Source organism: Trachemys scripta, chromosome 19 (assembly GCF_013100865.1).
Source record: "Trachemys scripta elegans isolate TJP31775 chromosome 19, CAS_Tse_1.0, whole genome shotgun sequence".
NCBI classification, from domain to species: domain Eukaryota; kingdom Metazoa; phylum Chordata; order Testudines; family Emydidae; genus Trachemys; species Trachemys scripta.
Genome location: NC_048316.1, coordinates 19,593,385 through 19,601,420, shown reverse-complemented (window position 1 = coordinate 19,601,420; position 8,036 = coordinate 19,593,385).

The window sequence follows — 8,036 nt, the reverse complement described above, 5'->3', positions numbered from 1 at the left end:
CATGGCATCAACAATGTTTGAAAGACAAAGAAAGCATCACTGAACTGGAGGAGGAGTCCTGGCAGAAAGGCACCCACCCAGCCAGTAAGACTGCAAAAGAGCATGTGGTGAGAGACAGAGAGAGAGAGAGAGACCCTTCTGAGTTGAATTCACTTAGCTTGATAAGTTAGGAATTAGTTTGTGTTTTACCTTTTATTTCTTTGTAACCAATTCTGACTTTTATGTCCCATTACTTGTAATCACTTAAAATCTATCTTTCTGTAGTTAATAAACACGTTTTATTGTTTTATCTAAATCAGTGCACGTTTGAATTGAAGTGTTTGGGAAACTTCATTTGAGATAACAAGATGTGTGCCTATCATTTTCTATTAATGACATGATAATCTTTACATGAGCTTGTGTCGCCCAGGAGGCGTGGGCAGTACAAGATGCACATTTCTGGGGGAATGTCTGGGACTGGGAATTTGCTAGTGTCAATGTAATTCAAGGGTGGCTGGCTGAATCACTCTTGCACTACAGCGGAGTGTAATTTACATGCTGGAGTCTGTGGGGGAGCAGACCAGGAGTGGTTGCTCTCACAGTGAAGCAGTGTAAAAGGCACCCCAGGCTGGAGAACTGAGGGGACCCAGCTGTTCAACAGGCCAGATTGTGCCCTGGGAAATGTCACAGAGAGGATGGGGAAAGTCAGCAATTTTGCATGGTGCTGGAAGTAGTGAGTTTAGTATGAGCACATGGTGAGCACAATGTCACCCCACTGCTCCCCACAGCGGGGGAGAACGGTCAGGCCTCTCATCGCTTTTCTGGCGCTGAAGGTTTCACCTTTTTTCCATCATCTTCTTTTACTTATTATTCTACAGCACCTAAAAGTCTGCATAGCACCTCGTGGTCCAATTTAATCACACAGGGCTCCTGCCTCAATAGTTTTCAACAAGACAATGGGATAGTGGCTCTTGGGGGACAACCAGCCAGCGGCCACAGCCGCATGCTGACATGGTTACTAAGGAGACCCCCACAGCATGATTGCAATTTTTGGGGGTGTTTTTAAAAATATATTAAATAAGTGTCATAAAATAAAAGTCCACTGCCTCAGCTGACGCAGTTCCCTGCTCTCCAATGGGCTTCCTGTGTGACGGGGGGCAACTCACTTCGGCTCAGGTTCACAAAAGTACTTAGGTGCCTACGTCCCAGTTTTAAGCTCCACTGAGATGCACAAAACTCCTTCTGAGCCCTGTAGGCCCTAAACTCACTTGGCACCTACATTTTTTGCAGTAAAATTTCCCTCGGCAAGTATGTTTCTGCCTGCGGTCACGCACACGGCTGCCCCCCTCTAGGTGTCTAAGCCCCAGAGCAGTTCGCGAACCAGGGAAAATAGGTGTACAGCTGCCTCAGTCACATGCAGGGCCAGATCCAGGAGATGCCCTCGGAGCACACCTACCTGCTCAGGCCCCTCAGGCGAGTTCACACAAAGCGGCCAGAAGGGGAGGGGCCCTCCCACATAATTTTTAGCCCAGTACTCACCTGGGATGTGGGTGACCCCCAGTGCAACTCCCCTCTCTGCCCTAACCACTGAGCTATGGGATATTCTGAAGGCAACCTTCCGCAGTCTTTCCCATTGATTGCACGCTGCATCAATAATTAAAGATTCATTGGAGCAGGGGGCCGGACCCTGGATGGGCGCTCTAACCACTAGGCTATAGCATTCTATCCCATGTGTGCTCTGTCTCTGGCCCAAATGACTCTCTCCTTGTTCATCCAGTGTAACCGTTTCAACAGGAGAGACTGAGGGAGGCCCCAGAGCCCCGTGGTTAGAGCACATTCCGAAGCCGTAGGATACACCTGTTCAAATCCCGTCTCCCCCTCAGGGAGAGGGGGACTTTGAACTGGGGCGGGGTCCTCAGAGCCTCGGTGAGTAGCCTGACCACTAGGCTACAAGTTAGGAGGGAGCCTCTGCCTTCCCAGCAAAACCTGCACCAGCACCTAGCACCAGCGTGCCCAGCTGTGACTCACTAGCAGAGACAGGTGCATAGCCCTCTGAGAGGGGCAGGGCTTAGCACACACCCCTTTCATCAGCCTCTCTGATTGGCTAACTTCGATGGCTCCCTACCCAGCGGGCTGCATGGTGGATCACAGTCCAGGGCGCCTCTCTCCCCACTCGTGGGCTAGGGAGCCTGGGCACCACACTCAGGCTGTGTGAATTGCAGGGAATTTCCAGGTGCTTGACTCCTTTTGTGCAGCACGGCCTTTCGCCTCTCTGGACCTTAGTTCTCCTCCTGTCCAAGGCATTACGGTAATAGGAGTCAAGGGAGGATTTCAGGCAGTTGGCAGTGGCGTGTTTGAAGGCTGATAGAAAGGAAGCAGATGAGGAAGAGAAAATAGGAATGAGGAGAATCAGGGAAGGTGTGCAGGAAGTGGGCAAGGACAGAGTCCAGTGGGACAGACTGAGGGGTTCCAGGAGGACAGAGAAGTCAGCCAGTCTCCAGGAGGAGAAAGAACGCTGCTTGGAAAGACGTGAAGGAGGAGGGGACTCAGGCCATTTCCTGCAGAATCTGCATTTGTTGGATGTTCTATTTCTGCAACAATGGTCACGCTTAAAAAAAAACCAAACCACACACAGATGCCAGAATGCAAGAAGTAATCATTTTTATAGTGAATGCCACCAAAATGTGAGTCAAACTATGTGATGGAAACATTACAGCCAATTACATAGTATAAAAATAGGACACTAAAATTCAAAAATAATAGTCAGAGTACCACACAGTTTGGGATAGCAGCATCCAATATCCTACAGCAACCCAGCTTCCGCGCCAGCCAGCAAGGGCACGGGGGAAACAGACACGGGAAGTGGTTTCTAGCTACATTTCCATGACACACAGAGACCTTGGCCCGGGGCAGCACAGGTTGACAGCTTTCCAGGGTTATGGACGTATTTGACAGTGTCGATCAGAGATGCTGAGCATGGGGACATCCAGAATCCGAGCCCGGACAGACGGCTCCGCATGTGTGTGGATATCAGAGCCTGTTGTTCCCAGATGCCTGAGGCTCAAGAAATGCCATGGTTTCGGGGGGATTCATCGGTGCTGTTGCCCAGGCATTCGTATGAAGAGAGGTAGAACAAGAACACTGCGCTGGGGCTAGTTCTTTATGTGTAAGGACCCCATGTAACAACAGCTTCCGATTGCCTAGGGCTCGGCCTCGGTAAACAGCCAAGGAGTTCGTGCCCAATGTCTCCTGAAAAGAGGCCCAAAGACACTCATGCAAGGGAAGGAGCCGAGGGAGCAGTAACACCTTGGGCCGGGTCTCTGGTTTATGGGAACATGCCGCCTCACATCCCCCTGAGCACAGGAATTACCAGCTCTCAGGCTTTGGGGGAGCTGGGCAGATCGTTACCCTGGGAGATGTCAGACGCCAGGGGCCCACCGAAGGAAGCCATTTTCAAGCCCTCTGCACCCAATGTGCCTTTAAAAATCTGGACCCGATTGCCGGTACTGAGCCCTTTTGAAAATTCTGGCCTGAGTGCTCACTTCAAACCCGGGGGGTTCCAACTCATGGCCCCCCGGACAACCGTGCTAGAGAGAGAATATGTATTTGATTCTGAGCTGACAGCAAAGCCCTGAGCCGCGGGGAATCAGCCCCGTTGATGCAGGAAGAAACTGGGGGGCACCACCTCCAAAACGACCTCCCCTGCATCCCAGGAGTGCGCAGAACAGCTGTTCCCCCTTCCCTGCTACAACTGCTCAGTACTGCCTCCCTGACCTCCATCTGCACCGCAGGGGAAGGAGGAGCACGGCTCTGGCTGCTTCGCTGCCAGGCTGTAGGAGCTTCAAGGAGGGCCGGAACGGAGCTTGACTGGCTCCGGTGAGCGTAGGGAAGCCCCTAGCACAGGATGGCTTTCCTTCCCAACAGCCATCCAAGTCACGCCACGTGAGAGAAAAGGAGAAGTCGAGAACTAGCTCTGGCCCCTGGATCTCTGCCCCAGCACAAACAAGAGCAGTATTAAATGGAGATGGGTAGAGTGCCGTGCACTCCAGCCACCCCCCACCCCATCTCTATAGCCCAATGCCGCCTATACCAAGGGCTGGAGATGTCAGAGCTAAATGCACTGGCTCTACGCTCACAGCTGGGGACTCTTCCATACCCAGGGAATCCCTAACAGGAGGCAGGTGTGGGGTTTCTGGTTCCCTTGCCAGCCTGGGTAGCACAAAGGGCGGGGAGTAGGGCAGAGAATCTGCAAAGCATCATCTGTGACCCCTGCCTGCAGGCTGAGGATGTTGGACTGTTTTAAACTGATCGTTATCCCCAGGCTCTTGACAACATGACATTGCAGTGTTACCGAGATTTAAGCTACGTGCTGCTTTGAGCTCTATCTCATAGAGCTGGAAGGGACCCTGAACGGTCATTGAGTCCAGCCCCCTGCCTTCACTAGCAGGATTTTGCCACAGATCCTTAAGTGGCCCCCTCGAGAATTGAACTCACAACCCTGGGTGTAGCAGGAAGCTATCTAGTGATTAAGGCAGGAGATTAACGGTCAGGATAACTGGTTCTGTTCCCAGGTGCAGCAATGACTCTCTGGGCAAGTCACTGCCGCCCTGTGCCTCAGTTTCTTCCCCTGTAAAGCAGGGATAATACCCACCCACCTTTGTAAAGCACTGGGGGGTGGGGGGGGAAGCGCGCTCTGGTAACAGGAAGGATGTGAGTGCACTTGTGATCGCAGACACCGAATTAGCACTGAGGAGGGGCCCAGACCGAACATCCATGATGGGAATATCAAGAGGAGACAGTCACTAGCCTGAAAAGCAGGATCCTCCCAGACTTCCAGAATATTCATGTGGTGAGACGTGGGCAGCTCCTCCCCTGGGATGCTCGTCAAGTGACAGCTGAAGGCCTCTCCTCCCAGGCATTTCAATGAGATGGGCACCGGGACCTCACCCACACAGGTTCTTCCCCTTCTAACTGCAGGAGTCCCAGCACATCAGAACAGCCAGGAAGAGCTGTTTGCAGAGAGCACTGGTTTTACATAGCACAGTGCAGCTCCATTACTGGGGGCGGGGGGGCGGACACCCGATGCTAATTTAGCACAAAATCATTCTTTAATAGACAAAGTAAATCAGAAAAAGGCAACGTTGCTGTGCTGGTGCTGAAACGTACAATTGTGAGACGCGCCAGAGAGCTGCAGAGCCAGGGGACCTCGGGGGTGACATTTCCAGGGATCAGCTTTCATCGCAGTTTGAAAAAACCCCGTGCAGAGAGATTATCTCCACACTGATCTGGATTGTCTCGTTCAGCTTTGGCCCTCGGCCTAGCTGGACAACGAGCAGAAAAGTTGGCCAACGTCCTGAGGTCAGCGGCCCCCACTGCATTAGCTGGGAAATAGTATAAAGAATCTTCAAGGCACTTGAAAACTCACAGTCTTAACACACTGGAGCCCAGAGAATTGAGGCAGCAGCTTGACATGGGAGTTAGAGCCCAGATACCTGCAAAAGGTGATTTAATATCATAGTAGATGTAAACCAACGCGGTGCAGAACAGAAATCACTCCCGCAGCGCAGGACGGAGCTGGTGTTGCTCAAGTTAATGGCTCCTGTTTCGATCAGAGTGAATGAACTGGTGCAAGAAGTGCTGCATTCCAGGTTGGAAGGGGCTTGAGTCCACCAGGTGAAGTTTCTTCTTGGCCTTTAGGAGGCCTGCACTTACTGGGGGATGGCAATGGAGCTGCAGTCTGCTGCTTAGCCCTGCCGCAGGGCACTGAAGCAATTTGCTGTTACAAGACAAACCAAGAAGTTCCAGTGGGGTTGGCTGAAGGGAGAAGCGATCTTCTGCCCCACTGGTGGCTTCACTCCGTGGGATCCTTTCTTGTCCCACATTGCACAGAAAGCGGAAGTGTAGCGTGCCGAATGAGCAGGGGCCCGTTCTGGGCACACGGTTCAGCCTCCGGAGGAGCATCTGCTGCTGCGCCGAGTCAGTTGTCAGAAGAGTTCCAGCCGGACGGTGTCTGGAGTCCTTCCAACGACCACAGCCGCTCCCCCGTCCCATCACTGCCACAGCACAGACGGGATTTCTTGTGTGTCTGCCTTTCCCTCTAACCTTTCCCCTCGCCTCTTCTTTAAGGGGAAGAAGAGGGAAAAAATATAGGCCTAAGGTCTGCATGGATTCAGCTCTTAAACCTCTGTCTCGGTCTTAAAGAGAATGGATCACGGGCAAGCAGAAGAGTCCGGGCTTTTCTGGATTGGGAACGACAGTCGAGATGGAGAGTTGGCACCATCAGCACACAGAGTTTTCCACTCAGCTAGCAGGAGAGGAGCTGTTAGCAAGTGGCAGGGTCCTGCTTTGGTCTCTGCCAACAGCAGATTCCTCTCTCACCTGGAGGCGTGATTTTGGAGATTAACCTGCCTTTTCCACCTTTTCCTTCTGCACATCACGAGGTGAGAGGGAGAGTGTTTCATGTACCACCTCCCCTCAGTGCCCCCCGGCTTATTAATTCTCCAAATATTTCACTCTGTCGAGCAGCAGCAAGGGCTCTGTACGACCCTCATCCTGGGAGGAAGGGGAGAGAGCGTAGCTGAACAGGGCCCTAGCCAGCCCGGCTGCAAGGTGAAGGCTGAGGGGAGGAGGAGCGTTCAGGTCTCTGCCTTAAGAAAAGCTGAGCCTCTGGTGTGTTCATTTCTGGATGTTGTTTGTAAAGCAAATGGTGGCCAGTAAGGATAGCCCAGTGCCCCTCGTCCCCTCTGCAGTGCCTGTGTTTAGGGCTGGACAGCAGCAGTAGGCAAAGGCCATTATGCATGTAGTACTCCAGCACCGTTTCCCCCTCCTCGGAAATCACTCCACCCCCCCCCCCTACGAACCAAAGGCTGAGAATGGATATGGTTCTGGCCACATCGAACACATCCAGATTCCTCTTTCCACAGAGTCCGCATGAGAGAGGCCAGGGAGAATGGGCCCCTCGGGGAGCATAGACAGAGAGAGTGACGGGGGAGGCCAGGTCTCTGAGACCCTGCAGACCGGGACCGGGGATGCAGATGCAGCAATTGGAAAAACTGAAGAAATCTCAAGTGACTTCCTGCTAAAAGGCTGGGGCAGATGCTGACCCCTATAAGGCCCCATTATGCTGCTCTGGTGTTGGAAAGGGATAGAAACGGCCCCCAGGGAATAGCTCCAGCGTAGCTGGGCCGTATCCTTCCCCCAGCACAGCCCTCAGTGCACAGTGCCGGGGAACCGCCCCAGGAGGATGGTTACTGGGGGTATGAGAGCGTAGCAGCAGCAGCTGCCTCCAGCTAGGCTGGCAGCAAAGCAGCCCCTGGAGCTGCTCCAACCTGGCTCCTGCAGCACCCAGAACCCGGGAGGCATAAAGGTCCCTTTGCAGACAATTGGTCCAGGCCGCAGTTTCTGTGCTGCAGCGCCTTGTGACCCCAGCAGATACACACGGGCTTCAGGATCAGCTGTCTGGGGGCATCTCAGGGGTGTGGGGGGAAACTGCCCTGGAAGGAGCAGCGGATGGGAGGCCAACACTGCTGGGGTCAGGCCAGGGCCCCCTGAGAGGCAATGTGTTTTTGCGGGGGGAAGGGGCCAGCACTGCTTGGGTCAGGTCAGGGCCCCGTGGCAAAGGTTGGGGGGAGGGGCTGGAGCCCCATGGCAAAGGTTGGGGGGAGGGGCTGCTCCTGCTGGAGTCAGGCCTGATCTGTGGGGTAATGGGTGGGGGTGGGGCTAGGAGCCCTCTGTGGTTTCCAGGCTGTGGAGGAGGAGCAGAGGCCGGTGTGAAGCAGAGGGCGTGGGGAGGGGTGGACGTGGCTGGGCTCAGGACCCAGCTTTGCTGGGAAGGGGAGTGGGGAGAGGAGCCGAGGGTGGTTAATAGGCTGGGCAGGAGCCCACAGTGAGGCAAAGGCGGTAAGAGGAAAGGGACCATTCCTCTAGGCAGCCCCAGGTACATGTGGGGTGGGGGCTGTGGGTTGGCCTGGCAGCCAGAGGAGCTCTGACATCTGAGGTCGGGAGCCCAGGAGGCACCACGGTTGCAGTGGACTAGGCGGGGGCTCGGCGGCAGGAAA